Below are 7,445 nucleotides of genomic sequence, written 5' to 3'. Positions count from 1 at the left end.
GTGTGAACTGCATCAGTGAAGGTTACACATAGCTGAGCAAACATTTCTATTTGCCGATTGGGAACATTTACTTAACCACTTAAGGACCAGCCTCCTTTTGAGATTTTAGGTGTTTACAAGTTTAAAACATTTTTTTTGCTAGAAAATTACTTAGAACCCCCAAACATTATATATTGTTTTTTTTCTAACACCCTAAAGAATCAAATGGTGGTCATTGCAATACTTTTTTTCACACCATATTTGTGCAGCGGTCTTACAAGCGCACTTTTTTAAAAAAAAATTCACTTTTTTTAATAAGAAAATAAGACAACCGTAAAGTTAGCTCAATTTTTTTTATTTTGTGAAAGATAATGTTACGCCGAGTAAATTGATACCCAACATGTCACACTTCAAAATTGTGCCCGCTCGTGGAATGGTGTCAAACTTTTACCCTCAAAAAATACTCCATAGGCGACGTTTAAAGAATTCCACAGGTTGCATGTTTTGAGTTACAGAGGAGGTCTAGGGCTAGAATTATTGCTCTCACTCTAACGATCGTGGCGATACCAGACATGTTTGGTTTAACCACCGTTTTCATATGCGGGCGCTACTCACGAATTGTGTCACTTTCTTTCCTATTACAAGGAATGTGTACAATGGAAGGGGAGTTGGGACTTTAAATGAGGCGCACTAGTCGCCTCCATCCCGGTATTTACCGACAGGTATATATAGAAAGGGATTTGGGACTTTAAAATGAAGCAGTTGAAATGCGGAGGGTAAAAATTGTAAATTTATTGATCATAGTAAATATAGTAAAAGAATTTCATATATGTACACATATACAAATAATTGGCACAAAAATATAGGCATAATCGATGGGCAAGTACACACAGTTGAATACATGATTCCACAGAGTAAATGGTGGTCAAAATAGTATTGATAGAAAATAGCATATAGCCTATAGGTGCCAATGGTGGCATGTCCGGTAACTGATGATAAAGTTGCATAAAGGAATAGTGTATCCATAATATTGGACAATGATGGCATCAAGGTACAATGGATAGAGTAGGCATCAAGTATAGCTCGACGCGTTTCGTGGGTGATTTTGTCCACTCATCAGGAGCTGATGCATAATAATCCTGTAAGATATGTACATATAATCAACCTCAATCCATATAAGGAGAAATTGAAAAAAATGTTGGAAAAGGTATGCCAAAAAATACACTTACCAACCCTGACATTGAGCGCAGCGCATGGCAGATGGCATGGAGTAGGCCGGGGGCAGCAAGCCTTGCGGCGGGAGCTGAGGCAGCATGTGGTGTCTGAATGGCATCAGGTAGTGGGGTGACAATATATGAGTAATGGGGTGATCTCCATTGATGAAACTTAAATTGTCAGAAAGAGAGAGAAGCTGGGAATGGATATTAGAAAATAATATATCAATATATATTATTAAAAATAAATATAAAGTAATTAGATTACGTTGAGTAATATGTAAATAGTATACCCAGAGATACTCGTATATGGAGAGTACTGGTAAGTAGTATAATGAAAATTATATAGTGAAGAGAGTCTGATTGAAGAAGTATAATGTAACATGGCTTGTCAGAAAAAAGAGGGGGGCTATCTGGGAACGAATACTAAAAATAATGTGTGAGTGTATGTTAATTAAAATAAAAGGATTACGTTGAATAAAATATAAATGATATATCCATGAATGCCTATATATACAGAGTGCTGGTGAGTGATGTAGTGGAGATCGTGCGGTAAGGGGAATCTAATTGAAGAAATAACTAGTGAAGAGTCTAAATGTGTGAGTGAGTTGTTAAGTGGGGGTAGTGTGAAGGATTGTAAAAAACTGGTGCAAAAAACAAAATGTAGCAGAGTAGGAGCATAACAGTGAAGGTGAGTGTAAACACAGAGAGCTTACCTGATGCTACATATCATGCACAACTAGCAAGGTGAAAACAGCTAGTGTGCAGAAACCAACAGAGGAGACAGGCCGTGTAAGCAGCCCGCTCCAACTGGGGGACCTATAAGTATATGCCGCCAACGCCTCGTGCGTGAGGCCTGCGGGAGGAGGGGAGCGGTGTCCGCACCTGAGCTAGATGATCGCTCGGTGTTTGGCGCCAGAAACGGCCCTCCCCCATGGCAATCACGCAGATGGTACTCCAGGCGTCAGCGCGGTGACGTCGAGTTCAACGTCCCGCGCATGACGTAGGGAACGTGGCGCCGATGCGCCGAGGGGTATCCGCCCAGGCCTCCTAAGGGGGAGTGGAGGGAGGATCCACAGAGCGCAACGCAGCTCCTGCGTCGAGGAAGGACAAACCCCAACACAGAACCACACCAAGTGCACATGTAAATGCGGGTCATTGGCAGAGCGATAAGGATTAGGTATGTAATGGAAATTTGTAAGTTCTGTATATAATTGTATTGTATTTTGTATGTATTGCACACTGCCCTCACTGTGCACACAGCACTAATAATGTTTTCAGTAAATGTTTACATTCTTTCGAGTCCTGATTAGAATAAGCCTGCCTATGTAACTCCCCTTGTTACCATAAACGTACAATTGTAATATTAATGTGATACCTACGTAATCATGTGCATAAAAACCTTCAATTGCGTCATAATAAAGCAGAACAGTAATTTGGAAAGATGCTGAGCGTATCTTTTGTGTCTGTTCCCTACTGCAGTAGTTATTATTAATTTGGAAACACTAATCAATATGAGGATAGGAGTTGTCTATCATCAATTTAACCGAGTCATGCATGGCGAGCTTTGCCTTAGGAGGGGATTCCAGGTGACCCTGAGTATCCGAAACGAGGAGCTTGAGACGATCCGGGAATTTCTGATAATCAGCCGGCTGAGGTAAGCCTTTTGCTTACATTTGAGTTATCAGACTTCCTTGATCGGTAAGGCATTTTCGGGACAAAGGGTACCTATTTTACTCCCCTTAATCGAACTGTATTGATTGGTGGTTATATGTTATGTTGTCCCTGTCTATTGTCCATCGGAGTGTTATAGATAAGAAAGGGAAGAATAGTGCTGTTCACAGGTATATGTACTACATCTGCTAGATAAAGTAGTTTAGAGGCAAGAGGGTATAGGCACACGTAGAGAAGAGGGAAGACTGGCCAGTCATTATGGGCATTGAATTAAGTAAGGGAATGAAGGGTAAGAGACCCTCTAAAATGTCCAGCGCAAGAGGAGCGCTATATATGAACCAAAGGTGCGGTTCCGCCTATACTGAGCCTCTAGATTAATGGTTAGAGTGGACAGGGATCCACATTGGGTAACTGGGTTACCAAGGTCCACAGGGACTAAGAATCATGCAGAGTAAACAGCTAGAGAAACAGCTATCTATGTGAGCAGGATGGATCAAGGGTGACAATTAACACCAGACAGAAAGGGAAATTTTCATGTTAAGTTGTGGGATGAATTTGGGGTCAGGCACTACAACTAGTAAAAATCAGAAACAGAGAAATGAGAGTTAAAACAGAATACTTTATATGTTGTCAGAGAGGGAAGATGGGATGAGTACTCTGGCTGCCCATCTGATCATAGAAGCTAGATATAAAAGATATCTGAACAAAATAAGGAATGCAGAATTTATGCAGGGAAATATTAAAGAGTTAAAAGAAAGTGAGAGAATGATATGCATGTGTTGTGTACAAATGGGAAAATGTAAGTGATTTTAGAGAGATATTGGTGTGTGTGCGAATGCTGGGACCTTTAGTTCTATTGCTTGTGTGTGTCATGTACACAGATGTGACCCCCTCCTTTGTGCTCTCCTGAAAGAATGTCCCTGAGAGGTCAGTGATAAGCTGGAAGGACACCATGCCAATTCCAGTTTTTTAGACAAAACATGTGCCGGGTTAACGAATCTAATGGTAAACAATGTGATCACAATTATTTTGAATCTGTTTTCCAAACATGGTAAAATGAAGGTTACATTTAACCGTGTATTGCACACATTGAATATCCTTTGATAGTGGAAACACTGCATGTAAAAAAGGGAAATTAAGTAAAATTAAGTAATAATGAGTATTCATTTCTAATATGAGTTTAACAATTTTATTAATAATATAGATATATTGAAACTGGTTTAGACAACCTTTGGTTGGAAATGAAATTCAGGTTAATGGGGAAATTTGTAATGAATGAGATTAGTTTAGATTAAGATAACAATTTTGTAATTTTACATTTATACAATAAGCCCTTATTGAGAGAAAAAACGATTAAGATGAGGTTGTTATTTTGAATAAAGCTGCCATAATATTTAACAAAGCCAAGATGGATGGGATACATGAGAAGTTCTTCTACAAAAATGAAATTTTAAGGTTTTTGATAATAACTTGATGTGCGGTCCATGATGTGAGAGTAATATTAAATAAAATTTAAATATAACAGACCCATCACATCAAGTCCACACACCCTGTTAGGATAGATCCCACCTGCAGCCAGTTGTTTTATAGTTTTTGATGCTTTCTGGTCCATCATACAGGTTGTTGGTCCTTTTGTTTTATTTATTTTTATTTTTGAAATCCAAAGCAGAATGTGTGGATTGTGAAATGATGTGCCCCTTTTTCTTGTAAATACAATGGTATAAGCAGAAGAATATTTTGGATTAATGGGCATCTCTGCATGACCGCAGGGTATTGTTATCATTTATTATAATATTGCCAAGAAAAAGTTGTGTTTTGAAACATGAAACTGGAGTTCTTACACAAACAGCATGATAGAAAACAAGCCATTGTAATATATTTATGCAAGCTGGACCCAGTAATGAAGGGTTCATCCCGATATATCAGAGCTGCAGCTTTTATGCAAAGGTGCTATTAGACAAAGTTAGATATTGTTTTGGTCAAACATTTAATTTTTAATGGTCCGACATTCTGCGCAGCAAATATACAGCTAACTAAATGTCTGTCTAATGAAAGGTTTAAAATATGAGTTTGTTTATGTACAAATCTAACAATGAAAAATGCGTACATTTATTCAAAAGAAAGGAAAAGACGCATGTGTTAAACTGATGGTGTAGGAATCAGCTGCTGTGAGTCCAGTGCAGGACACACTCCCTGAAGACCCAGATATTTAATTTTTTTGTAGATTTGAGTATGCAGTTTACCACCCAGAAGGATACTCTGTATTCAAAGTCATTGGATCCTTTTTGCCCAGCTCAAAAAGCAGAGCTCCATGTTTTAGCAAAACCTGTGAGCTATAAAAAGAGTGTATATTTATATAGATAATCGAGATATAGAGAGCTTTTGGTTCCATTTAAAGGGCCAGAAGTTTGTTTTTACTTCGGCAGGTAAACCAACCAAGCATGCCAAGTTAATTTGATCGGCTGTTTTCAGCCTTCCAGGTTCTTGCTGAGGTAGCCATATTAACTTTCACACATGGAAGCAGACCAGGCGACTAAGGATGCTGCATTTACAGCCCCGGACACTTGATGGGTCTGTGCAACTCACAGATTCCACCCTAGTTCTGGCCCAGTATAGCTGGGATTAATAATTCAACTTTAAGGACCCCAGAACGAGAAGAACAAGTGGTCCACAGGGGGCAACTTCTTATGAAACAGGACTTTGGAAAAGGTGATCATTTATGTCTGCCAGCCACTCTTTTGCCACCAGCTTGACACATAGACCGTGTCATCAGTCACAAGCAGTTATGGCTGCCTTAGTAAATGAGCATGGGATAGAGCCAGGGTTCTCCACAGTTGTTTTTATAACATACCACTTCTTGTTTTACCTGTTACCAAAGGTGTTACCAAAAGCTGAACATCCCTCCCAGAGATTACAAAACAGATATATCCAGATGCCCAAGTTAGGATCTTACAAGTATGCATTTTGTCTGTATGGACATGTTTTTTGAATGTCCAGTGGCAAATGCTACTGCAAAGGCCACAGTAAAAAGTGTTATCAGAAGTAGTTTGTAAGTACAGAGTGCCAGAAAGTACAGAGAGTAACAGAGGAAATCATTTTTTATAGGAGAGTCCTTAATAGAAGTTTTGAGGTTTTATTTTTACACCCCTTACTGTCTACAATGTAGCGGACAAAGTAGAGTAAGAAACTAGAAAACTTTTGCCTGAATGTTTTCTTATATTTTATGAAGCCCCTAAGGGGGATGTTGGACTCTCTCCCTATGGGATTTGGTTTGGGAGTGTGTTACTCACTTGCTTATATTTTGTCTCAGCAGCTGAAGTCCTCCATTCAGATCTCACAGAGAATGTTGCTGATCTTTTAAGGTTTTTTGACAAACTCATTTATGTGTTTTTCTCCCCAATTCCAGATCCTAAAAGTTTGGAAGGATCTAAAACTAAAGCCAGGTGACTTGTGGATTGTTAAGAGACATTTATATATAAGGAAATGTTTGGAGACTCAATACAGCATCTATTTCATGTACAGTTTTTGCAAAACTTGAAGGAAAAGTCACCTGGATCCACACCAGACACTGCAAAAATGACTAAATTAAAGAAATCTCTGTGTTTGATTTGCTTCCCTCTTGTGATCACAGTCTAGGGTACTTTTTGATTCAATTACTTTAATTGTAAGGGATATATATATATATATATATATATATATATATATATATATATATATATATTTGAAAAGTAGTTCAGCCATGTTGAAGTCATATTTGTCTTTTGTACGTCTTCCATTTTATGTAGAATTGTCTGTGATTACATATGCTGATAAGTCAGCATGTCCACAATTCAGCTAGAAGGCCATTCTGGCCACAGGAGTGTACAGCCAGTACTCTGTAAATATGTCTTATCAATCATTTGTTTTTCACAATGAAAAGTCATTTTGGTAATGAAAAAGTTGCTCAGCTATTTTCTCCACAATGGAGTTTTTGCCTCTTTGGCCAGGACTACCTCCACCTAAGCGTGTGGAGGTTCCAGGTTAAAGGTGATAGCAGGTATGGTTAGTGATCAAAATATTGATCAAAAGAGGGGAGACTGTAATGGAAATTTGTAAGTTCTGTATATAATTGTATTGTATTTTGTATGTATTGCACACTGCCCTCACTGTGCACACAGCACTAATAATGTTTTCAGTAAATGTTTACATTCTTTCGAGTCCTGATTAGAATAAGCCTGCCTATGTAACTCCCCTTGTTACCATAAACGTACAATTTTAATATTAATGTGATACCTACGTAATCATGTGCATAAAAACCTTCAATTGCGTCATAATAAAGCAGAACAGTAATTTGGAAAGATGCTGAGCGTATCTTTTGTGTCTGTTCCCTACTGCAGTAGTTATTATTAATTTGGAACCACTAATCAATATGAGGATAGGAGTTGCCTATCATCAATTTAACCGAGTCAGGTAGATGACAAAGAAAAATTTGTTAATAACAAAGAAAAAAATATTATATATATAGCAACCAGTGCCGGAAATGCCATCAATAATAACATTATGTAGGATAGATGGAAACATGTATAATATGTACAGAAT

The 7,445-nt window shown here is 38.1% G+C and overlaps 1 long non-coding RNA gene across 1 annotated transcript; it reads right to left on the bottom strand.

Annotated features, from left to right (window-relative positions):
- Positions 1–318: 318 nt before the first annotated feature.
- LOC141117676 (uncharacterized) lies at positions 319–6,525 on the bottom strand. The gene is made up of 2 exons (XR_012237197.1): positions 1,209–6,525; positions 319–1,118 (listed from the first exon to the last, which is right to left on the bottom strand). It is a non-coding gene; the product is annotated as an uncharacterized lncRNA (long non-coding RNA).
- Positions 6,526–7,445: the final 920 nt, after the last annotated feature.

Source organism: Aquarana catesbeiana, linkage group LG13 (assembly GCF_042186555.1).
Source record: "Aquarana catesbeiana isolate 2022-GZ linkage group LG13, ASM4218655v1, whole genome shotgun sequence".
Classification (NCBI taxonomy): Eukaryota; Metazoa; Chordata; class Amphibia; order Anura; family Ranidae; genus Aquarana; species Aquarana catesbeiana.
Note: the sequence above shows the minus strand (reverse complement) of the source record. Positions and strands in the feature narration are given on the sequence as shown.